The 26583-nt window shown below is 41.0% G+C and overlaps 1 long non-coding RNA gene across 1 annotated transcript; it reads left to right on the top strand.

Annotated features, from left to right (window-relative positions):
• The first annotated feature begins 20515 nt into the window (after positions 1-20515).
• LOC131329092 (uncharacterized) lies at positions 20516-21468 on the top strand. Its single transcript, XR_009200627.1, has 2 exons — positions 20516-20651; positions 20694-21468. It is a non-coding gene; the product is annotated as an uncharacterized LOC131329092 (long non-coding RNA).
• The last annotated feature ends 5115 nt before the right edge of the window (positions 21469-26583 follow it).

Raw genomic sequence — 26583 nt, 5'->3', positions numbered from 1 at the left:
TAGGATGAAATTAGGCCATCAAAATCCAAGGATCCAACCGAGGAATTGTGGAAGTGGAAACTAGGCTAGATGTCAAACTTGAAGTCACGCCGGCCGATCGCACTTCAAATCAAACATCCAAGCTCAGTAACCCGACAAGGCTGATCATGAATTCAAAGAGAACATCATAAGATACTCAACAATTGGATGAACGAGTCAAAGCTCAATGGAGGCTAAACAATGAGCTTGGTATGCCAACTCTTAAGAATTCAAACACATCATCAAAATATGGAGGATTAACCATGATATTAATCATGATAATAATCATTGTGGCTGACTGATATTAAACTGTTCTGTTGCTGCTGTTTTGCTGGCAGTCCATTTGCTCAAGCTATTGCTGCTGCTGTATGCTCCTCAAGCTACGGCCACTGCTGTTATGTAGTCCCTGGTTTCTGTTGCTCATTTTGCAGCTGTGTTGCTACTATTTTGTTGCCTGTTATGATGCAGCAGTTTTGCTAATGTGTTCTGCTGTTACCTTATTCAGCCTTGTGTTCTTTGTGGCTTTGGAAGGTAAAGTGCAAGGGATGCTGCCCAGATTGAAACGCCCAGTTTGTGTTCTAATGTTTCTGTCCAATTTGTGTTCGTTTGATGTTTTCCAAGTGATGCTTTATAGCACAAACAACCATCAGTTGGAAAGATTTTGTGAAGGCATGTGGCAGATTCATGTGTAATTTGGTTTTGTAAAGGCCTCTGTCATATTAGTCTCAGTTGTTCTTGACCTATTTTGCCCTTGGTTTTCTCCTCCATCTTGTAGATGGATTAGAAACCCATGGTTAGGTCATTTTTATTTCCCTCTAGCTCTTTGTTGCCACTTAGCATTAGCACCTCCACTTTTCTCTCTTTCTTTTTTTTTTCTTTTTTTTTTTCTCCTGGGGTATGCCTCTTGTAGGCTGTACATTCGGTTATCCTTTTTTCTATTCAAGCTGATTTACCCAAAAAAAAAAAAAATTCATGACCTCAGGTCAAGAAAAAGGAACACCATTTTTATTTCCGGCAAGAGAAATATATTGACTATAGAAGCAGCATACAATTACAAGGTAAATGCAATTTTTGAGTTGATGACAGATCAACACAATGGACAAAGCCAAAGCAAGCAAATGGATTCAAGGCCAAAATTAGGAATGGGTAAGACTCCCTAACAAGTTTCATCAAAACAATCAAGGACAAACAACTTGCCTTCAAAGCCGAGAAACAACATTAAATCTTGACACCAAGAAACACAATAGTAGCGGCACGATCGAAATATGATAGCAGCAAAAATTAACATCTTGATACCAAAGTGCAAATGCATCAATAGTAGAACTAGAGTGAGAGGGCAAAAGTATATGCCAAAAGAAGAGCCATCATGCACCATAGAATACTGAGAGCAAAATTCAAATAGCACAAGATAATCAAAGGAATGGCAATTTGATAGCCAATCTGGATAATGAAAAACCAAGACAGGTCAAAGATATGAAAGACGTTAGACCAAAGGAAACAAACTAAGAAACAAGTCACGCTATTGAGAAGAGAATCAACTGAGCCAATGAAGAAGAAACATTACAAGGGTTAGGACTTAGGATGTCAAAATCATCAAACAGGTCACCTAGCATCTAAACACATAGCATTCTAACATGTATTTTCATTCAGCACATAGTTAAAATACAGATGTCATTCACTTAACATATAACTTTACCAATGTTATTAACTTACACAAAAACACCCAATCACAAAAACACTTTCATCTAGCACGCAACGCTACAATCAAAGTAAAGTACCCATGGCCCTTTGGTATTCTAACCTAGAGCTCCAAGCACATAGCCAAAAATAATTTAACAATAAGCACATATCACATCTAACATAATAAGAGAAAGGCACCCAAATGAGACTAAGTCTCCTCCCACTATTTCTAGGTATTCAAACCTAAAGCTCTAATACCATTCTGTCACGACCCGCCTTTTTTTACAAATAAACTTCAAAATACCCTATATGTTATGCACTTCTAGGCCCCATTCTCTCAATATCCAAATTTACATTACCAAAATAAAGTAAAATTTACATGCCTTGATGACCTTACAAACAAAAATGTATAAGTATTCGATTAAGTTCTCAAATAAAAAAAAATGAACGAGAACATATCCATGATTCTTAAGCCTTTAGATCCATCTCTAAACCTGAAAAATTTGGGTTGCAACAACATGAGCCACAGCTCGTGCAGGAAATACGCTAAATGAAAATATTCCCTCCGTCCCTTAATGGATGTCAATTTTGGGAAAACTCAAAATTTATGTAGACACAATCATTACACCATTTCTAATAAAACTTTTCAAAAATACCCTTTTAGTTTGAAAACAACTTGACTAGAGTATACAAACCCCACATGGAACCCAATGAGTAAATCCTGGAGTAATCTGGGCAGCAGAGTTGGTTTGCTGCAAATCTGGCACCTTTTTTTAAGTAATTTGAATTTGAATAGTTAGAGACAAGGGCAAAATGGGCAGATCAAGTTTAATGGACATCCATTTTGGGACAACAAAAAGCGTCATAAATGACATCCATTACGGGACGGAGGGAGTATATGAACATGCAAAGCTTGATACACAAAATATACTCTTTTTATATATAAATATTGAAAAGTTTTTCATGCTTCCATTCGTCCGATGTTCTAAATGAAGTTATTAAATCTCCCAATACAATGTCAAGTAAAAGAAGCAAAAATAATCCATGCATAATGTTAACTGTTTCCATTCCCTTTTTTTTCCCCTTAATAATCTAAAGAATGCTATTAGGCTACCAAATCAATTCTAATCCCGAATAGAGCAAATAACCCATAAAATTCAATACGGAAAATAACAAAGTCCAAAATATAATAGCCAACCAACTGAAATATCAATTCACTCGACACCGAATCATAAAATTATATGAGTTGCTCACCGATACAACCAACCGACAACCATGCTAAACGTCTCTAGCACATGCACTTTACGAGATACTAACCCGAAGGACGAAGCAACATACCCTGCGCCGGTTTACGGACTTTCACTAACGGTGTCACAACTGACCCAATTAGGTTTATGGACTTTCACCGACGGCGTCACAATTGACCCAAGTTCCCCGGTGACCCAACTCAAAATCACAAAACTATCATATCCCAAAATATCTCAATACTTGGCCTCAAGCCCAAATCAAAGAAAATCAACCAAATTTCCTTGAATAACTCACCTAAATGCTTCAAAATAAGTCAATATAGGATAGGTTCAATGTAGTGTCCACAAAATATACTAACTAACAAGTACCCAAGCCATATATCAAGTACCTTCCACATAATTACTAAATTGACAAAGAAAATTAGACTTGGTATATAAATAAGCCATCTACGCTACTTGCTTTCTTCAAACACAGTGCTTGCTAATGACTAGCCCATGCTTAAGAGTAAAACAAAAGTCATAATTTCTCTAGCAAAGAGAACCCTATACATATGAATATCAATACAATCAAAAAGAAAATAGCATGACTCAAACATAATTATGAATATTATTACTAGATCTCTAAAGAAACTCATGTGTAGCAAACATATCCAAACAAATAAACTAGGGCTTACTTTATCATTTGATTAACTCTATCCAAAACTCAAATTAAGTGCACACCAAAGCATATACACACCCATATTTAATCACTTAGCATAAATCCTACCTCAAAAGAAAGAGAAACCTCTAAAATGTTGAAATTTTGAAATGCTAGGAACACCAAAGTTGGCCGATTGAGATTTCATTTGAATCGCTATGTAGCCCTCTGTCCATAGATCACATTTTCTTCTTGCCTTTTTACAAGATTCACAAGCCTTGACCTTCAATTTTTGGTGTTGAAGCATGAAGGTTTGTAGAGAGTTTGAGAGAGAGAGAGAGAGAAGATGACGTTGGAAGAAGAAAATAAAAGGATCAGCTCTCCTGAACCAATTTTGTGTCTTTAAGTCTAAAAAAAGTTACATCATGCCCCCAACACTACTTAGGCACACCCCCAAGTCCTATATTTGTAACTAGTTAAACAAATGCCCCATGTGCTATAAAAATAAGTAGAAATTAGGCATGGGTCTCTACATGGCAGCATAGCCCCTCTAGCCTGTTTACTTTATGTCTTATCTATCTAATAGAATGGCGGCGGCAAATGGAGAAATACTCCCCATGACTATGTGGGAATACATTTATCCCAATCATGTTTATCCATCTTCCCACATAGTTGCCCCCACCGCTCCTGCCGTCAATGTATTTAGGATACAAATGAAAATTTTCAATTTGTTACCCCGCTTCCATGGCATGGATCACAAACACCCTTACAAACATGTTGCGGCTTTCAAGGGCAAACTCGGTACCCTTGGTGCCATTGTGAAATCAGAGTCCGCATGGATGAATTTATTTTCTCTCTCTTTAAGGGATAGTACCAAAACTTGGCTCAATTCCTTGAACCTTCAATCTGTGCTGACTTGGGTTGATTTGCTAAATGAATTCTACAAAAAGTTCCTTCCCATTTTTTATATGTGGGTTCACAATAAACAAATTCAAACCTTTGTTGAAAGAGAGAATGAGTCATTTTATGCATGTTGGGGAAGATACAAGGACTTGCTCATTGTGGTTCTACATCATGGCTTTGAAAATTTCCAAATTGCTAACTATTTTCATAACAGACTTTCTCAAAAGAGTCATGCTTTCATAGATGTGTTGTGCGATGAAAAATTGTTTGATAAAGAACCCGTTGAAGCCTTAAATTTCTTTGATTGATTGGCTAAAACTTTGCAATCTAGGGTTTTTGTTAAACATTTTCAAGGTTCCAACTCAAATGCCATGGAAGAGGGAATTGAGCCACAAAGCTTTGTTGAAAATGTTAGTTTAGATTGTGACAGCTCCTCAGAGTCTGCATGGAGTGATAAGACTATTGATGAAACTAAGGTCCAGAGTTCTCCTCTTATGGATCCCCCTCTTTGTGATGATCTAGGAGAGAAATGCCTCACCGCTAAGGTTGTCTCTTCCAATCTCCCGTATCTTGAGCCTTCCCCGGAGGAACTACTCCTTGCTCATGAGATGAACATGCTTGACACATCGGGCGTCTACTATGAAGATCTGTTGGAAAAACCTCTCCCCGATAAGGAAATGGATGCCAAAGTGGATTACTTGTATTCATTGTTGGCTAAACAGGATGCTTATGAAGCAATCTTTGACGAGTTGGAGCCCATGGAAGCTACAATTGTCCCTTCGAATCCTCTGTGCTTTGATCTTCACACCGCTAAGGAAATGAATGATGAGGTAGATTCCTTACACTCTTTGTAAAAAAAATGAGATGCATGTGGGCCTAATCTTGAGAAGTTACCAATCATAGAACTAATTGATTTTCTTGGTGTTGAGGATGTTGACTTGGTTTACAATCCTCTTATAGTAGAATTTCTCAACAATTTGAAAATTGATTTGGTTTGGGCTATGCACTTGGTTGAACTTAAATGTCTTAAACAAATTCGGCAATTGCGGTACTCAAAGTATCTATTTTTGTGGCATGGCCGCATTCAATTTTTGACCAAGATTTTGGAGTGGAGTGACGTGCTCATGGTAATAGCTCTTAATAGCACAATCAATGTTCGAAATCCATGTTTGGCTGAAGACATTTGAACTAGGCATTCCAAATTTTTGTTTTCCTTTTTTCTATTTTGCTCTTGATGGTCTAGTATAGCCACCCGTTTCTTGCCTCTCTAGTGAGCAATGGGAAAAAAAAGTATGACTTGCATGATTGCGTGATGATCGGGTGGTGTCCTTTTTATTTTTCTATTTTTAATACTTCATTGGTTTGGAGCCGGATAACACGAGCCAGGCGGTTCTAATGTCATTTTCCTGTTAGTAAGTTCTTTGTCCTTCTCCGCTTCTACAGGGTTAACATGCTACCACACCAGGATTTGGTCTAACGTCGGGGTGAGTGAGGCATTCAAGAGCCCTAACCACGGGTGTGATTACGTGTCGCGGTTGTTAGTTCGATAAGGCCTTGACCGTGGCCCTATGTGACTAGTTGGTGGTTCTGTCATGATGAACTGAAGGAGTGAAGCCTTGGAAGCACAACACAACTCCGGATTGAACGGAGGCAATGACATAAAGCCTCCAACTTGGTCGAGGTATACGGGGGTTGACATTCCCCCGAAGGTACAATCTTTTGTTCTTTCCTCTCAGTACTGTTGTTCCTCACAGCTCTATATATATGTTGTTGAGACTTATCTCTTTTTGTTTTCGTTGAATTTTTAAAATTTTTGCTCTTTCTTGCAATCCTCCCTTGTTAGTAGTTATTTCGCTTGCTAGATACTTTAATTATGCTCAATTGTGTCAATATGGCAAGAGTCATGTATCCCGTCGAATTTGGTTATATGTTTGAATCTATGTCATATGCATATACATGAACATTGATGAACAAGTTGAGCCTAAAAGTCAAGTCAAGTCAAGAGTTGTGCATTGCTAGAGTAGAGATTCATTTCTTAAGCATCCCATATTTTTTGTTCTCATTTCCCGCATTTGCATAAATAATATCTTTTTTTCATGCTAAAGTAGTGTATATATATTTCATGCATCTTGTTGGAGTTGTTAGCGTACTTAGAAAATGATTCGAGGCATTTTTATTTGATTAAACCATATAAGAGTCACCTTGTCCTTATTTTGAACCATAGTCCGAGTCTCTTCCATTTTTCAAACTTAGGTAACCAGATGTTCAGAGGGTTGCGTGTCTATAGTTTTCAATGTTTCAAGGAGGTTTTGAGGGTGGTGTAAATGTGATAGAAGTGGTTGGGATGCAAAAAGGCAAAAAATTGGTACATGATTCCTTATCTCTCCTCTCCCAATACAAAAGCTAAGACCCCAAATTTTCATCTCCTTCTCCAAAGCCCTCGAAATTGGCCTCTGAATCTCTCTCATTACAAATATCACCTCAAATGACCCTATTTCTCAAAGAAATGCTATGAAAGAGCAAAATCATATTTGAAAGAGGGTTGAATACTATGATGAGAGGATTGGTGTGACCTCCGGGCTAGCTTACATTCTGAATGAGGAAGAGTCAGATCAGGAAGGGGAGCTCAATGCTCAATACCGTGAGGAGCCAAATGAGGATGACGACTATGTGTGATTGAGTCGGTGGTAGTAGTTTTTGTATGACTTATCTAGTAGTTGTTCTTTATTTCGTCTTCTTAATTTTGTTCTGTGTTTGGCTGATATGTGGCCATGCCTTGGGTAGTTTAGGGTCGGTAGTGGCCAAGGGTAGATGAACCATTCTAGTATATGACCACTACACTTTTTGTAGTCCCTTTCTCTTTGTATCCAAGGTCGTTATAAGCTAATAAAGTCCTCTGTTGATCTTTTGTACGCAAATTAACTCCGTTTGATGAATAATAATATTTATTACTTTTTGAGTATGATTTGTTCCTAGTCTTTTAACACTTGTCAATAATTAGTTTTTCTTTTGTTCTAAGCGCTCTTTTGATAGCATGCGTAGCTTTTTGTCTCTAGCTATTGCATTTACTCGCTAGCACTTGTCATGGGATGTATATTGTATCTCACTATGTGGAAAGCCGAATAAGAGCATATCCTTGTGAGTTTTAGAGTCGAAACTCATTGTGATGCATGCATGCTTGACTACTCTAATATGGCATAGTTTGTTCGTCCTAGTTCATGGCATGTTTGTGCATGGATTGCATATGATCAAATTTGAAGGGGGGTTTTGGACTCTTGCCTAGTTGTAGTAGTTGAGCATAATCTTTGTATCTTGAATCTCGGGAAGATTGCATAGCTTAGTTAAAAGCGTTTTGTTTTAGTTTGCTAGAGACTAGCAAAGTTCAATTTGGGGGGGTGTGATAAGCACCCAGTAATGTATATTCTTGGTGATTAAGTCCTCTAGTATAATGTGTTTGTACATATATGTTGTCGTTTTTATGCGATATTGCACGTAAGGTAGGTTTTTGTGTATTTCAGGTAATTCATATAAATAAGGCGCGTTTGAATGCCAAGGAATGCTCTGGGTGCAACCAAGTACTTAAGGCCACATGTCACCCCATTGTAGGTGGACAAATTCAAGTAGTGCTTTGAACAGCACTGGAATGCTACGGCTTCACGTGCCTCTTGAACGTAACCCTAATTTGTCAATGAAACCCCTGTCCTGCAAAACAGACAAGGAGTGAGTGCACCTTTGCCTCTCGTGGCAAAGGCCCTCCGATGCCTTTGTTAGTATCATGCACTAGCAATCAAACCCTAATTATCAGTAGGAAAGCAAATAGAATGCAGTGTATTGCGTACCCCTTTCCTCTAGGTTTACCTCATATTTATAGATTTATGGATGCTTGCTGCCCAAGTATCCATATTGCCCTAGGTTTCCTACCTCGTATAGGAAAACTAGGATCTCTTGGATTCTCGTTCCCTTATCAGTTTATTTCCTTTAATCCTTGTAGGACTCTTTCCATAACAAGCCGAACATCCCATACTCGTTGGGTATCTTTCTTAGATCCTATATTCTTGGGATCTCATCCTGTAACGGAATACCAGTGATTCTGGACACTTCTAGAATGTTCCCTCTAATAGGACTTCTCTCTTTGTTCGGCCATCTCATGGCCGAACAGACGGCCTGGACCAGTTACTTCACATGTAACTGGTCCTAAGGAAACAATTTGGACCATATCCTTTCTAAGGAGCTCTCCTCCTGTTCGGCTCTCTCTTGCCGAACAAGTTTCTTGAACAGTGGCATCTCTTGTAATTTTTCTTGTATTCGGTCCAATAACGTCTCGTGTTATTGCACCGAGAATCGTACAACCTCTCTGGACCATTGACTTCTCATATCACTGGTCCATAATGCGTTGACCTTTTCTTTGACCGTGCTCGGGCTTGTTTTGTACCTGTTCGGGAATACCTCCCTACAATTACCCCATTGCGATGCTCGAAGAGATGGTTTGGAGGTTACTGGGTCGCCCAAGGGTCAAGGGAATTGAAGGAGAAGTGATGATTTTACCAAAGCTACTCATCTTCCGACCAACTGAGGGTAGAATTGTCATATCTTTTGATGTACAAATTACTTTAGATCCAAACCACTTGGGTCCGCGAAGTGTCTAGAGCGAGCCCGCGAAGTTGCCCAAAAAATCTGTCAAGCGGGTACCGGTACTGGCCAATTTCCAGTACCAGTACTGGGTGTCCAAAGATCAATTTTTCTAGCCCGTTGAAGCCTGGTACCGATACTGCATGGAAAAATCTGCAGATTTTTGTTAACTTTTTCAACCATTCATTTATGAAAAGTTTCCACTTATGGAATGTTTTTGAAATATTTTAGGGACCTTTTGGCCTTTTGTAAGGGATATTTTGCAAGCCCTATAAGGCTTGTATGCCTTTTATGAGGGGGATGGGCCATTAGTTAGATTTAGGCCTAAGTCTTTCTTTTTCCCTAGGAAATCTCCATTGTTGCCTTTCAAGCTTTCTTAGCTAATTTCTTCAAGAACTCAAGTAAGTTTATTTCGTTTATTGTTTTCTCGTTTATTAATGTTGTAGCTACGGTTTGGATTCTTAGTAATATCAAGTTTATTTTAGTTTTATCAATTAAATCTTTTGGCTCATTTCCATACCATGTTTAGTTCTAGTTCTATGAGCGAGTAGTCTTCTAGGCTTGGTCATTGGGTGATCTCTCTCCCATGGCTTAGTTGTTTTAATGGTTTTTCTATAACTTGATCATGGATTTTAATAAGGAAAGGGCTTAATCTCTAATTTTCGGCCAAACCAAAGGGCTATTACCTTCTTTGACCGTGTGTTGCCTGGAGTTTTAAACTTTGGTTTGCACACGGGGCTTAAGGCTTTTAACGCTCCCGGCATTTGAGTTAAATGTCTTCTAAACAAGATTAAGTCATTTTCAAGCTTAAACCATGATTATGCTCTGCTTTTAATGTTGAGTGCTTCAAGTTAAGATTTTCTACGTCTTGGCTTGGAGTTGTTAGAAAGAAACGGTTAAAACGGCTAAGTCGCCGGGCGATTTGAGCTCCTAGACCTTGCCACTTGTTTTAACTACGTTCAAATCTTATTTCTAGTCTTTTTCAATAGTTTTCACTTTTTAAAGCAAAACCAAGTTGGTCGTCTTAAATGTCGAATTCCACCATATAAAACCTATAATCCAATTAAGGTTTTTTCGATTCTATGTGGGTACGATCCCGGACTTTTCAATTATTATGCTATAGAGAACCTAGCCCTACGCTTGGGGTTTTCAACCTTATTGGAAGGCAAGGTTATTGGCTAAGCAAGACATCATATGGCTTGTTCTGGAGAGAAAAGGGAGTGACCTAAGGGTATATCAAGGTGATTAGAGACATGTATGAAGGTGCTGTCACTACCATTAGCTAACCAATAGGGGAAACGACTGAATTTCCAATCATTGTTGGATTGCATCAAGGGCCAGCCTTGAGCCCGTACCTTTTTGCCTTAGTTATGGATGAATTGACTAGGCAATTTCAGGAGGATATCCCATGGTGTATTATGTTTGCAGATGACATTGTCCTCGTAGATAAAACTGCTAGAGGTGTGTCATGACCCATCCCAATAGTTGGATAATAGGAATGTCGTGACTAGCCAGTGGATCTCACTTCCACCCACGGCCTCATAACTACTCAGTCAAAAAAAATACAGAAATTTACAACAATTTAAAAAACTGCGGAAGCATTACATTAAACAAAACACCATCAGAGCCTTAGCAAATTTACAACTTTTACAAAACGTAGGTGATCTTACACAAAATGGGGAACAACCAATTCCCGATTTGGTTTTCAAAATTTAGCTATACAATAACTACATGTCCACCGGGCAGCAACATACTTCATTCCTACGTGCCATTACCTATAGGAAAATAGTAAATTTTCATAAGCTGATAGCTCGTGTGAGATACAACACCAAAGTTATACGTTTTACCATGGAAATAACTTTCAAAAACCTTATTGACATAGCAGTCTAGCATATCATAGCTTTATCATAAATTTCATAAGAAGAATTGCATATCATCAACTTCGCATATGTAAACGATGCACATCCAACAGCTTAAGATACATAGGGGAGCGACCCCATATGGTGTGAAATGATCAAATCACTAGCAACTGGTGCCATATAACAATCCTTCCTTATAACCCCTTTGTTGGTCACGGTATCTTTAAAATCCGTCCCCCTAACCCGGGACACCGCTGTCTGGATGCATCGATGAACTTTAAACTCATAGAATCGTCATGTCATCTAATGGCAAGGTGTTCATAGGTTCATCACTTCTCAAACATAATCATCCTTATAAAATCATCATCTTTCAATACACAACTCGTAGCATATTTCCATGGCATAAGGTATAAGATATAAAAACATTTCATCAAATCATGCTTCCTTATAACATATCATTACTTTTGAGCATAAGAAACGCAGAACATAATTTGCATGAAAAAGCAATATAACCAAGGTTAGAGTATCTCACCTTTGATTTCTCGAGTGCTACACTAAAGACTTGGATTGTTCTCGCACATATTCCTCAGACCAACCTATTTGTCAATTACTTTGTGTCATAATACATTCAAAACTATAATCGAGATACATATATTTTAGGCCTTCTCGATACATATATTTCAAAATCCGGCAAGTAAGCAAAGGCGTCATTCATTTCATTGATAGGCTCCTTGGAGGGAGGGAATACAGCAGTTGACTCAAACTCAAAGTAAAAGCTACGATGAGGAGGGCCGATAGGCACAAACTCCGACTCACTACTAGACAAAGAATCGGTATTAGACTCAGGTTCGGACTCGGTGCTAGTGTCGTGAGTGCGTGTTACAAATGGAACGAAAGTGCAGTTTTCATAAGCGCCCACGGCGTCCACAATGAGCTTAGAAGGGTCTTCCAATTCATCTTCTCCTTCCATCACGAGCACAGCCGCGTCTTCTATCATACCCTCCGGTTCCTCACCTTCAAACAGAGATTGGAGACTACCCAAACCAAAGGCTTCAAGCCAATCCAGTGCTTCGGACAATTCTTCCATCTTAGTTACCTCTTCCTCATCCTCCCAAGTGTCATTGGCGAAGATTTCAAATCCAGGGTGTTTCACTTTTGTTTCAAGATCAATGAAAGGCTCGGGTTCTCCTCGATATGGTGCTTCCTCTTTCTTCTGATTCTTTCCGATTGCATGAGCTCGGGCGCGGTTGCGCCACCTTTTCTCTGGATCACTCTTCTTGAACTCGTAACCCAGACCGAAGCGTTCATTACTCCCGGGGAAATGAGGGAACTCGGAGACTCCTTGCTCATAGAGCCCCAAGCCCATGCCCGATAGGTAATTCATTTGCTTCATGATTTCCAATGCTGCGGAACTCACCAAGAAACCATCTTCAGCCCGAATGGTGCAAACTTTTGAGGTCATGACAGCAAACCCCCCCAAGGCCACGTCTTCTTCTCCGTGCATGATTTCCAGCAGCGGGGAATTATCTTCGGAGTGTGGACGAATACCGAAATCCCCGTGGATAATAAGAGTCCCAAAATCCAATCCTAGGATGAGTTTCTGATGCAGCGTAGAGGGTACCCCCATAACGTCAGAACGGTGTAGCCATGGCCTCCCCAGCAAGAGGTTGAACGAAGCAGGTATGTCTAGTACACAGAATTCCACGGTGGTCTTGAACTTCCCAGTTGTCAGTTCCAGGTTGATTATTCCCAGGACATCACGCCGCGTGTTATCATAAGCATGGACGCCCAGAGTTGATGGCATAAAGTCCTTGTTTTTTAGGCCCAGGCAGTAAGCGGTGCGGAGAGGGCACACGTTGATGGCCGAACCATTGTCTATGAGTATCGCGGGGACCCACTTTCCCAGGCATTTCATGGTCACGTGGAGAGGCTTATTGTGATCGGTTCCTTCAGGCGGAAGGTCTTTCTCGGTGAAGGACAAAGTGTGTTGGGTAAGATTTGGGGTTATAAGGGCGATGAGGGCTTCTAGGGCTATGTCGGAAGGGACCTCAAGCCTGGAGAGAGAGTTGACAAGCCTTCGGCGATGCACGCAGGAAGCTGCCAACACTCCCCACATGGACATGCGGGCAGGGGTTTCATGAAGTTGCTGGATGATGGGGTCATTGTTGGTATTTGGGTTTTGGTGGTGAGAGGCATTCTGGTTTGAGCTGACAAATGGATTAAGGTGGGTGGGCGGGTCAGGTTGATGTGGCAGGTTATCGGAGTTTGAGGAGTTATTTTGTGGAGCTGGCGAGACAGGGGTGGGGCTGGCGGGATTCTCGGGGATGCGATGGTTACTCTGTTGAGGGGGAGCTGCTCGGGACGAGCTTCCTTGCTGAAGGTTGGCGGGCTGGTATACCCTACCGCTTCTGGTGAGATTACTGACTGCCATGGGGGCGGATTCCCATCGAAGACCCTCCCAGAAATCGGAGAGATCGGTATTGGCCTTGCGTTTTCCCTTATCGAGCTTTGTCTTCTCTAGGGTGTCATTCAAGAGTTCCATCTCCAGGGCATTCCATATGTTCTCTTCTTCAAGAGAGTTCCAGAAGTCGACGTTGCTGCTGTTGTTGACCTGTAGAGAGCCTTCGTCCAACATAGCCTTGTTGACAGTAAGTTCTTCACCATCGACCCATACGTTCACCATTTCAGCCTTACCCCAAAGGTTTTCAGGATCTAGCACACAGATATGGGATTCGTCAGGGATCTCAACAATTAGTTGTGGGATGAATTCATTAATAATGTACTCCTGCGGACAGAAGACATGATCCAAGGTACAGGCGAGGGCGTCAGAATCCTTATCGATATTGATTATGGTTGAAGCGGAAAGCCCGGAGAATAAGCGGGGGTTCATCAGATCAGGGCCCTGTTCCTCTTCCTGCTCCCAGAACAAGCACACCAAAGATGTTTCATCAAGAGGGTCTGAATCGTCTTGCCAGAGCCACCCACCGGGTTCTGGGTCCCATTCGTCAAACTCCTCGACTGGTTCAGGCTCCGAGAATAAAGCAAACAGGGAATATCCATCGAATGGATCTGCCATCATCTCATCCCAGGCTTGTCTCCACTCACCATGTTCCAATTCTTCGACTTGCTGAGCATTAACTGACACAGGCCACACTCCGCTGATAATGGCTCGTTGTTCCACTGTCAAGAAATCATTCGTTAGGTCCTCCCACCTTCTTTGAAAATCCCATTCCACCGTTTCAAGCGCACAGATAGCATCCTCGGCCGGAATCTCGACAATTGGCTTGGGTTCGGTGACAGGGATGATGTGAAGGCTTGGGTTGAAGGGGTGGCTCAGGGAAATGTGGTTTGTGCGGGCGTTTGCATGTTTCGGGAGTGGGTTGGAGACGGTATTGGGCTTTTGGTGAGGCATAATAATGGTCTTATTGTCTATGAGGTCTTGAATGGCATAGCGAAGGTGGAAGCAGTTATCGGTTAGGTGGCCAGGATTTTGGTGATAGGCGCAGAAGGCGTTGGGATTGTGAGAGGCAGGGAGTTTTTGTGGCAGTGGGGTAGGAGCAAGTGGTTTAAGGAGATCACTTTCAACCAACTTTTCAAACACTGCAGAGAGAGGTGCTGAAAATTGGGCGAACACACGGGGTTGAGACCGAGGTTGACTGGCTTGGGTTACGATATGGTTGACAGGTTCAGCTTGGGCCATGTTTGAGGAGGTGTTCGGGAGTTAGGTGTAATTGGAGTTCCCGAACAGCATGCTGCTGTTACCGGAGTAGACCTTCTTGGCTTTGGGAGGAGGTTCAGGTTTGTCAAGGATTCCGAGTTGAACTGCTTCTTCGACAGCCAAGCCTGTGTCGAAGAATGTCTTGAAATCAGAGCAGGCCTGAGCCATTACCATGTGCCTTGCAAGGTTGGGCTTAAGGTTCCGGACAATCATCCGGATTTGATCTCTATCGGTAGGCCTATCCTTCATCTGTGCTGCCTTAGATCTCCACCTTTTCACGAAGTCTGCGAAGGTTTCCTTGGCTTCCATCTTTGTAGATTCGAGTTCCCGAGTGGTAACCTCCAGTTGGATGTTGTAATCATATTGCGCCACGAAAACCGCACATATGTCTTCCCATGAGCGCTTCTTCCTTTCATCCAACGAAGTGAACCAGTAAAGAGCATGTCCCACCAAGGTCTGGGAGAACATCTAGGCCATGGCGTCTCTTTTTACTCCCCACATAGACAGTGCTCCGATGTACCCAGTTAAATGCGCTTTCGGATCCCCAGTCCCGTCGAATTTAGCAAAGTCGATCGGTCTGAATTTCTCCGGGAGCTTTGCATTGGGAAAAAGGCAAAGCTTGTTGATGTCAAAACTTGTCGAGGCAATCTTCTCATTTCTCGCAACAGACTGTTCTAATTGGGTGATCTTTGCCAAGACCGCTGCCATCTCGGCATTCTGCGGAGCTTCTGCTTTGAGGATCGGCTGCTCTGGGTTGGGATTTAGATTAGGGTTCGGATTCGGATTCGGGTTTGGATTCGGATTAAGGTTCGGATTTGGATTAAGGTTTGGATTCGGATTAGGGTTTGGGTTTGGATTTGGATTTGGAAGTCGTCAGGCAACCCCGGTTATCATCATCATGAGTTGGGCGATTTGATTGTCGGTACGTTCGCCCAGACGCTGAATAGCTTGCGTGATCTGCCTCATTTCTCCATTTGGGATTTCTTGGTTCGGTTCCGGGTTTGGATTAGGATTGGGGTGCAGGTTTGGATTTGGGTTTGGATTGCCTTCGTTAGGATTTGGATTGCCTCCATTAAGGTTGAGGTTTGGGATTAGATTTGGGTTTGGATTGTCTCCGTTTGGGTTGAGGTTTCCGATCAGCAGGTCCATTTCCACCCTTGAATCCGACGCACTGGCGGGGTCTGCCTGAAGTTGGAGCCGTTCCAATCTCTGTCCCAAGGGTCTGGTCCAGGAGGGTATGATATTCTTCTTCCTTGGCCCAATTGCTCAGAACTGATGGCAAAGCAAAAATCGTGCTCAGATGTGGTCCCTGCTTACATTTTATGAAGTTTATGCATAACTCTTTGGAAAATGCGTGCGTCACCCTCACCGTCATCGACTCTGATTTTTTTTTTTGAAAAATGATCGAATGTTTTGAGAGATTGCCTTGATCCTCGGATTTTTAGGGTGTATCCTCATTTAGGGAGCGTCATTCCCCAAAAGATGCTAAAATAAGTTAAGTATTCGGCTAGTGTCTCATCAAGAAATTGACCATCGGTTTGGAATGACTTGGGGTGAACAACGTGATACGATAACCGAAGTGGCGTAAGCAGCACATTTGCTTTTAACCTGGGCGGTGTTGGCATCACGATGTTCTGTTTCCGTGTCATTCCTCCCTTTGGTTAATTCCCCGACCGAACACTAGTCGAGGACTTAACAAAATCCTAGTTTCCCTTAGGTTTTTGCTTGAGGACTCATACAGTTAACAACACGCACAAGGGTGCGTGACTCTTCATCGGGTATCGGCAACCTCCCAAAAGACCGCGCGAGCGAGTCTCGAGAACCGTGGCTGACAGCACGATGACGCGAGATGAAATGCAGCACATAGACAGGATATAGCACATAATCCTACCCTGCAAGCTCCTGTCCTAATTTGGAATGTTCTAAGGCTTGCTAAACATGTACAAAGGCCGGTTTTTGCTTGAAATGGGTTCCTCGGACTAGAGTCAAAGTATACCTCCCACTATTGAGCGTATACCCAATAATGGTCCAAACGGTAGAGATGACTCATCACAGTCGAGGGTTGCTGAGCGTTCCGGGATTCCCCATCACCGGCAAGCCGAGTAGGATTGCCGAAACACAACAACGGGGCTGCACAAGATATATACACAAGAAATAGACAATGAAACAAGATCAATCTGAGAATCCGACAAACGTTTTTCAAGCTTGGCTCACAAGTTTAATCAAAACTCATTTCCCCAGCAGAGTCGCCACTGTGGGCTACCACAGCCCCGTGTGAGATCGGGGCGGCCCGAAAAACACATACTGCTCCGGCTAATCGATTTGAAAAATTTTGAAGAGTCGCCACCCGGATTTGTGGTTCGCCACCCGAGAAACCGTTTTTTGATTTGAAAAAAATTGATTGATTTGAATTGAAAACCAGAGATCATTCGAGAGTTCGGAAGCCACGTTACGAGGGGAGAAGGGTTTTACGGCACCCCCCTCGCCCGACACGATGTCGGTCTCTACTAAACGTTTGTGGGATTTTTCAAATGGATTTTGTTTCATTAAACACGTAGCAGGTATCCGCAGGTATGGCAAATAGGTGGTGTATGCAAGTGCTTGTGTACAAGGAATGATGGAATGATGATGGACACATGCATGATGGCAAAGTAGTATAAACTGCCACTGGATCAACTCTCGAGCACTTGAGAGTACACTCGAGCGCTTGGGAGTATTGCTGACCAAATCCTGCAAAGTTAGTTAGTCATAAACAGGATGCCAAATAATAGTGTATACTGGTGTATGTGCATGGGAGAGTAATGGTGCGATGAAAGACAGCAAAACAACAGGGAAAGAAACACTCCTCACTGGCTTCACTCTCGAGCACTCAAGAGCATTCTCGAGCACTTTGGAGTGTCTGAATCCCCACCTGCACTTTCTGTTAGCACTAACACAACACAATATAAAGACTACAAAATGGAATACCATTACACAGACCACTGGCTCAGCAGAGGACTTGAAAAACAGAGATGGGACCTCAAGTTTTCAAGTCATGTATCCTTGCCATTACACGAACGGATCTACAATTTTAAAGGAGCAAATGTACGCATCCATGCATGCAGAAGCTCGAAAAACACAGAAGACAGGGAAAGTGAAATGCAATGGCATGCATGTACTCCTGAGCGCTTGGGAATGGATTCAAGCGCTTAGGAGTGAGCCGCATACCAGCCTACTCTCAGATAGAAAATGGCACTGCTTCACCATGCAAACACCCTTATCTGAGTTTTTAACAAAGGAAGATCTTATTTTTAACTTAGGAAAACTTTATTCTTACTTTAAATTTGTAAGGAATATTTGTGTTTTAGGAAGAATGATCTTCCGTGTCTGCATGCCAAAATAAAACCATTTTGTTTAAGAGTGCATCGCCTCCCAGCCTGCTGCTTAACGGAATGCCATGCATAGTTCTGGAAACAGTCCCGAGCGCTCTGGAGTACTCTGGAGCGCTCTGGAGTATTTCCAGTAGGGGGTTTTGGGAAAACATTGTTTGTGGACTCTTTGTTCTTGCTTTTTCACTAAGGTCTCCCAACCATACACCAGTATTAAAGACTGGGACCGGCTGAGAGACCCTCCTCCTCAGAGAGAAGAACAGCCTCTTGATTTGAACCAAAGATAGAAATGTTTCTACCTTTGCTTGACACTTTGCTCCTTGGATGGTTGTGAAAGGTGAATGTGGAGATCAGAAACCAAAAGTACTCTGAGTCTCTTGCCCTTTTCTTTGATGATTTTGAAGAACACCCTTGAGATTGGGAAGGAAGTTTTTGTTTTTGAAAATGTTTTCCTTTTGGACAGGAAAGAGATGAGAGAGGGAGTTTTTTTTTAGAGAGAGAGAGAGCCCCCTTTTCAGCTGCAAGACATGGTATATATATAGGGGATATAACCCATGGTCTTGAAAAATCAAGTGATTTTTGAAATAAATCCTTTTTTTTAAAGAAAGAAATCTTTAGCTGATCTCTTTTCTGACTGAGGTTGAGTGTTGACTCACCTCAGTCGGAGCAATGATGGCTTGCATGGATAGTGGGAATCTTCTTCACCCATTGGGCACTGGGAGAGGTCTCGAGCGCTTGGGAGTAGTCTCGAGCGCTGGGGACATCATTCTCGAGCGCTTGGGAGTGAGCCATGCCAGTGGTTTTTGGAAAATAGTTTTTAGCGCTTGGGACTGCTTCTGAGCGCTTGGGATTGATTTTGGCCATTTCTTTCAAGGAGCAACGTCTCAATTGGTACAAGGCTTGTTCTGACCCATATTCATCATCGGGGAGCCTCAGGGCCACAAATTAAGGAAATTTGACAAGTCCAAATTGGGGTGTCTACACCATTCTATAAGGTGCTTTTGAAATTGGTTGGGTTCCCGGAACAGGTTCAATTGTAAACTCAATTTCTCTATCCACGGGCGCTCTAGGCAAGTCGTCTAGAAAAACTTCAGGAAACTCACGAACAACAGGGATATCACTTATGTTTGGACTCTCATTTGAAGTTGTAACCACAGCACAAAAATACCCTCGACAACCCTTACTTAGCAATCGACGAACATATGTCACAGATATAAGGTATGAAGGCGGTTACTCCCATTCCCTTAAAATGAAATTCTTTATCCTCGGGACTGCGAAAAGCTACCCTTTTCCCAACACAATCTATAGTGGCAAAATTCTTGGATAACCAATCCATGCCCAATAGTACGTCAAAATAACCCATCTTTATGGGTATCAGATCAGCACCCAAATGTTTCTCGCCAACAGTATATCTCAATCTTTACACACAGTATTGCAAACTACTTTACTACTTAGAGGCTGTGAAACTAGTAGTTCATATCCAAGAAACTCAGGTACTCTAGGATTTTTATTAGCAAAATGCAATGACATGAAAGAATGCATCGAGCCAGAATCTATAAGTGCATATGCTGGTAAAGAACAAATCATTAAGGTACCTGCCACCATGTTCTCTGACTCCTGTGTGTTGCCTGGGACTAGTGCATACACCCTTCCTTGCCTCTGTCTTACATTACTGGACTGTCTTTGGTTACTGTTATTGCGCCTTGCATTTGCATTCCCTCTTTGATTCCCATTTCCTTGCACTGCAACTAGATTTGTCTGCAACTTTGGGCAGTTTTTTTCCTTATGTGTCTTGCTTCACCACAAGAATAGCAAACTCCAGTTCCTTTAAGGCATACTCTTGGATGATTGGTCCCACAAGTAGGGCAGTTCGGTCGGAGCCCTGCTCGATTCTGATTCTGATTTTGATTCCCTCTATTTGGATTCCCTCTATTTGGATTCCCAACATTTTGTCTTTTGGGTGGCCCGTTATTCACCCTTGGATTGGAGTTCGCATACCTTCTCTTCTTCAACTCTCGAATCCTCTTGTTGTTTTCTTCTTCTGTCTCGAGCATCAGTGCTCGATCTAACACCTCTGCATATGTTTGTAACTTTAAGAGTTTTACTGCTCTGCGTAGATCTGGTTGGAGCCCTTCCTCAAATCTTCTAGCCTTCATACTATCATTCGGAATCAAATGCTCAGCATAATGTGCAAGTGTGGTGAATTGTGCGTCATAATCGGTCACAGTCATATTTCCCCTTTGTTTCAAATTTTGGAACTCCATACTCTTACTATCTTTAATAGCTTGGGGAAGATATTTCTGGTTGAACAACACCAAGAAACGGGCCCATTACATTCGTGGCTCAGCCTTAGATAGCAAATTCCACCATCATTGGGCCTCACCAATTAGATTATATGCTGCTAGAGCAACTTTTTCCCTGTCCGTAGATGTCATGACTTGAAATATCTTTTCTACTGACTCTAGCCACTCATTGGCTTTTTTACAGGATCAATCCCTCCATGGAACATAAGTGGTTTAAGTTTCTGAAAATCCCTAACTCGTACCTCATTTATAACAGGCTCAGGTGGTGGAGGTGGTGGAGGATTTTCAGGTGGAATGATAGGTGGAACATTCAAGTCAACATTTACTACAGGTGGAGGAGGTGGTGGTTGATTCTGATTCTGTAAGAGAGCTAATATCAGACCCACTTGTTGTTCTAGTCTCTCGAGCCGTTGATTCGATTCCATGACTAGTATTCTAAATCATAGAAGAATACAATTGTAACTATTCAACATAAAAAGGACATTTCATATATATATAGAAACAAGTTACACACTAGGATCCACATCACAGCTTATGATATTTTACATGTTGTGTTCATCATGTACAATTTCTTCTTCATCTTCTTCTTCTTCTTTTTTACAGAAAGGTTACACCACATTTCCCACTAATCCTCATCCCTAGGCACAAATAGTACTATAGGTAACACTTCATTCAAGGGTGGCTGCACCACTCCATGTTCTTCCGCATCAATCCGATTTAGTATTGTTTGAACAAAATCATAGCTATTAAGGAATTGTGAGGCTTTTTCTCTTATCAAAATTTTCGTATCCAGGCGATGTTGAACTATACTAATATGCATTGACAGAGTGAAGTAAGGTTGTCGTTGCATCATCCGCACTAGCTCTCGATACACGAGATCCTGAGCGTCTCGTGGAGTGAGGTGGTTATATAACCTCAGATTTGTTGGACGTGTGATTGTTTGTCCCATATACGCAAAATCCACTGTGTATCCACCCCATGTATCCATACGTCGGCGACCTGGGTGGTTAGCCATTTCTTACATCAACCAATAATAGCCAAAACTTAAGTTTAGAAAGGTGTTACTACGTTGTGTCAGCTGCCCGGGCACTTCCTTTTAATGAAAATACTTTTCTTTCTTTTTTTTTTAGGGCTCCGAGGTTTTACTTTAAAAAGAATTATATAAATACCCTTTCTTTTAAAAAAAAACCTGCTCTGATACCAACTCTGTCACAACCCATCCCAATAGTTGGATAATAGGAATGTCGTGACTGGCCAGTGGATCTCACTTCCAGCCAAGGCCTCATAACTACTCAGTCAAAAAAAATACATAAATTTACAACAATTTAAAAACTGCGGAAGCATTATTACATTTAACAAAACACCATCAAAGCCTTAGCAAATTTACAACTTTTACAAAATGTAGGTGATCTTACACAAAATGAGGAACAGCAAATTCCCGATTTGGTTTTCAAAATTTAGCTATACAATATCTACATGTCCACCGGGCAGCAACATACTTCATTCCTACGCGCCATTACCTATAGGAAAATAGTAAATTTTCATAAGCCGATAGCTCGTGTGAGATACAACACCAAAGTTATACGTTTTACCATGGAAATAACTTTCAGAAACCTTATTGACATAGCAGTCTAGCATATCATAGCTTTATCATAAATTTCATAAGAAGAATTGCATATCATCAACTTCGAATATATAAACGATGCACATCCAACAGCTTAACATACATAGGGGAGCGACCCCACATGGTGTGAAATGATCAAATTACTGGCAGCTGGTGCCACATAACAATCCTTCCTTATAGCCCCTTCGTTGGTCACGGTATCTTTAAAATCCGTCCCCCTGACCCGGGACACCGCTGTCTGGATGCATCGATGAACTTTAAGCTCATAGAATCATCATGTCATTTCTTTTTCACCTTTAAATGGCAAGGTGTTCATAGGTTCATCACTTCTCAAACATAATCATCCTTATAAAATCATCATCTTTCAATACACAACTCGTAGCATATTTCCATGGCATAAGGTATAAGATATAAAAACATTTCATCAAATCATGCTTCCTTATAACATATCATAACTTTTGAGCATAAGAAACGCAAAAACATAATTTGCTTGAAAAAGTAGTATAACCAAGGTTAGAGTATCTCACCTTTGATTTCTCGAGTGCTACACTAAAGACTTGGATCGTTCTCGCATATATTCCTCAGACCAACCTATTTGTCAATTACTTTGTGTCATAATACATTCAAAACTGTAGTCGAGATACACATATTTTAGGCCTCCTCGATTGTGAGTCAACCTATTGGGCTTGAAGGTGGCTCGGAATTAATATGAGACTAACATTCTGGCTTAAACTAGACAAAGAACTCCATTCCAGTATAGCATCTCTTACATGTGTATACACCTAAGCTTATAACCATAAGCAGTACCTAATGGAATTCTAATTGACTAAGGCCTATCAACGAGTAAATTATTTTTTGTCCAACCAAACTAATACCGAATGAGGGATCAGCCTAACATTCACATACACACCTTTAAACATCACATGTATATTTTTAATTACATATATTTCTCTCATGCCCTCTCTCTTTTGTTTCAAACACAACCCCCCCTGCACATCCACACATAGCAGTACTCAAAATAGGTTAACTTTTCTTTTCCGTTTCTACAACTTAATCAACTCTTCTTAGATTTTATCATATATTTGTATGTGTATTTTACACACCTAGCATCGCATACAGTAGCGCCTTTGCTGCTATTTTCATTTTTGTTTTGGCCGAGAAGAGAAATAGGGTAAAAGTGAGAAGAGGTCTGGCCATGACTGCCGCCGCGTGCGGTGGTCTGCGTAGGAGGGAGAGAGAGAAGTTACCTACTGAAGTTTTTCGGCGGCATTCGAAGGAAGTCAGAAGTCGATTTCAATTGAAGGGGTGCACGAATTGCTCCTCTCTTTCAATCACCGTTTCCCCTTCTCTTCTAGCTGTTTCTCTTATTTTTCTTTAACCCTTTTATTTACTCCTACCAGCATATATATCTATTAGATATTTTCTTTTTAGAGGTGAAACACCCCTAGGTCATTCTAAACTAGTGAGAGATGAGGACACATGTGCCAGCCTAACTTCCTAGCTTTGACACGTGTGGTGCAAGGGTAAATGGAATACAAAAATTCTATTATGTTATCTACTAAAAATTGTTCTGATTCAATAATTCATGTCCGGGTCCTCGATTTGAATCTCCTAAAAATTACAACATAGACTAATTAAAATGTGTAGCTTCTTAGGGTGTCGCTCGCTTTCTAAAGAAAATATTAAACCCCTAAAATTATATCGTGCTATGCTCGTATCCTAAAAATATTTACTAAAGTGCATTTTTTTTAATCTCGTAACCTAATTAGGATCACCCAAGTATACTTTTAGATGTCGGGCCTGACAAGGTGTTAATACGAAACTAAAAATTTGAAGGAAAGCATTAGAGTCAAAGGGTTTTGCATAAGTAGGAGTAAAACTGAGTATATGGTGTGCAAGTTTAGTGGTACTAGCAGTGCGCATGAAGGAAGAGTGATGATCCAAGACCAGGAAATACCAAAGAGTGATCATTTTAGGTATTTAGGCTCTATTATTAGTAGAGATGGAGAAATTGTCGATGATGTGACCTATAGGATCCAAGTGGGGTGGCTCAAGTGGAGGAGCACTACCAATGTACTATGTGACAAGAGGGTACCTATAACATTGAAAGAAAAATTCTATAGAACTGCCATAAGACCAGCGATGCTTTACGGAATAGAATATTGGCCTATTAAGAAACAACAAGTGAGCAAGATGAGTGTAGCGAAAATGAGAATGTTAAGGTGAATGTGTGGTAAGACTAGACGAGACAGGGTTAGAAATGAAACGGTTCGTGAGATGGTAGGTATAGAACCTATAGAGGAGAAGTTGAGGAAAAATAGGCTAAGGTGGTTTGGGCATGTCTACCGTAGACTAGGAGATGCAATAGTTAAGAGAGCATATAAGATAGCTTTGGGTAGCAATGCTACGGGGAGGGGTAGACCTAAATTGACATTAGATGCTGTTGTACGCAAAGATATGAGTATAATGGGTTTGTGTGAACAAGTGGCCCTTGACAGAGCTCAATGGAGGAAAATGATTCATGTAGCCGACCCCAAGTGATTGGGACACAAGACTCGATTTGGTTTGGTTAAAAGCATAAACAATTGCAATTCCTTAAAAAACATAAGCTTTCATTGCATCTTCAAATAAAAAACAATTTTCATTATGCGTGGCATCCATTCCAAAGCATAGTTTGCATTAAACTATGTTCACTCAACAACAACAGATGTTCAAACAATGGCTTTCAGAGCTCAACCAACACAGATCATTTGCCTTACTATGGCTTTGTCTTTAGATTTCCTTCACTAACTTGTGTCAAGACTCGAAATTTTTTCCTTGGAAGTGATTCTGCCCTTTTTGAAAAGGATAGCAGCCCAATTACATCGTAATCTTCTCTCACCAGCCCTACTAGTAAGATGTACATATACTACTTCAATAAGTTATTTTTAACTAATAGCAAAGTTTATAATGAAAACCCCCAATCTCAAAACCCCCGAACCGGAAAAATACCTAATTCTAAAATCGCAACATTAATGTGTGATCTTTATGTAGTTCAAAAAAGTTGTCATAAAATGTAACTCTGGCGACAATCCTCCCCGCTAAGAGATGACGATCAGAGAGAGATCCGCATAAAGACGGAAGATGTTAGACCGATGATAGGCGGGTTTCTTTTTGTAGAGCATCGGTGTTAGATCTCGGCATCTGGTGAAGAACTTGTAACCGGAGGCATGAAGGAAGACATAGGCGACCGGTGACATCAAGGGGATGGCATGTACTTTTTCCTCTGCATGGTTGCCATTAGAATCTGGTTCATGTTTGGATCAGTGATGAAAGAAGGAGATGAGGAGAAAAATTGTATTGATGGAATCCGCGCAAGTGAAAATGGGTGATTGTTGGTTTCATTTTGGCGATGGTACACGTCATCGGGTGACTGGGCTCCCGTTAGTCCATGTAAGCCTCTTCCATCACCCATTGGACGGAAAGGGTGACATTGAAAATGTGAATGTTTTACAAGGACAAAATTGACACCCAAATTCATACAAGGACGATTTTAAAACTTCAGGTGTTTTTCATGGGCCAAAGCAGATAAGCTCCTCTAATATGGTTTAAATCCTGGGCCTATGGACAGGGATATAGCTTGACTGTGTGTCATGCCCTCGATTTTCAACATAAATAAATATAACTTTCCATAAATAAAAATCCTCACATTAACTTATAAAATACCCCAAAAGAGTTTACAGTGTTCATTCATCAAACTTTAGTTTCAAAAGATTACACTTGAAGGCACCATGACCCAATATCACATAGTAATGGATAAGAAAGGTGAATTAAGTGTTTACAAATATACATCGTCAAAAGAATTCGAAATAAGTTTATGTTACATTCTCAAACACATGATCACCAAGATACCAATACTATTCTTCTAAGTCAGCTGTCAAAAGAATGTACTCATATGCACGCACATCACTCCATGCTATTGCTCCGGAAGTACACCTAAAAATGACTACACTAGCCCAGTAGAGAAATCTACACAACTTATATATGTAAATGAGATGACAAGTAGAATGAATAACTGAGGTAAAGTACAATATCTCAAATGTGAAGCAAAATGTAACTAGTAAATATTCCATCGTCGATTAAGGAAGTAAAGCACAATGGCCATGCACCTAAATTCTAGTCTAACCACGAAGATTTGCTATACAATTGATTTACTCACGACTGCTATGGCCCCATCCTATTCTGCATAACTCGGCCAACAATCCGACTTCACAATCAATAGAAAAACACACGCTTAAGGGAAACAAGTGTATATCTACTATATTATGTCCGAACAACCAACCATTCCTCTGATGGATTCTTTCCACTAATCATCTATTAGTTCATATATCAATGTCTCAAATTGACATCATATTTCATAAGCGAATATTCTTGCCGGGCTATGCATGGAGTCCTGTTACGCTTCACAAGTACCGCTCTCACTGGTGGAGTTAATTCATGTCACGCAAAATGGGTCACCGTACCACCTTTCCCTCAACACACTTTATAACTCAACCATTTGTTTCAATCACATACAAGACTCACTCACATAAAAGTAGTAAATTAATTCAATTTCAAT

The sequence above is a fragment of the Rhododendron vialii genome, chromosome 6a (genome assembly GCF_030253575.1).
Source record: "Rhododendron vialii isolate Sample 1 chromosome 6a, ASM3025357v1".
NCBI classification, from domain to species: Eukaryota; Viridiplantae; Streptophyta; class Magnoliopsida; order Ericales; family Ericaceae; genus Rhododendron; species Rhododendron vialii.
This window is presented reverse-complemented; position numbering and strand designations above follow the sequence as displayed.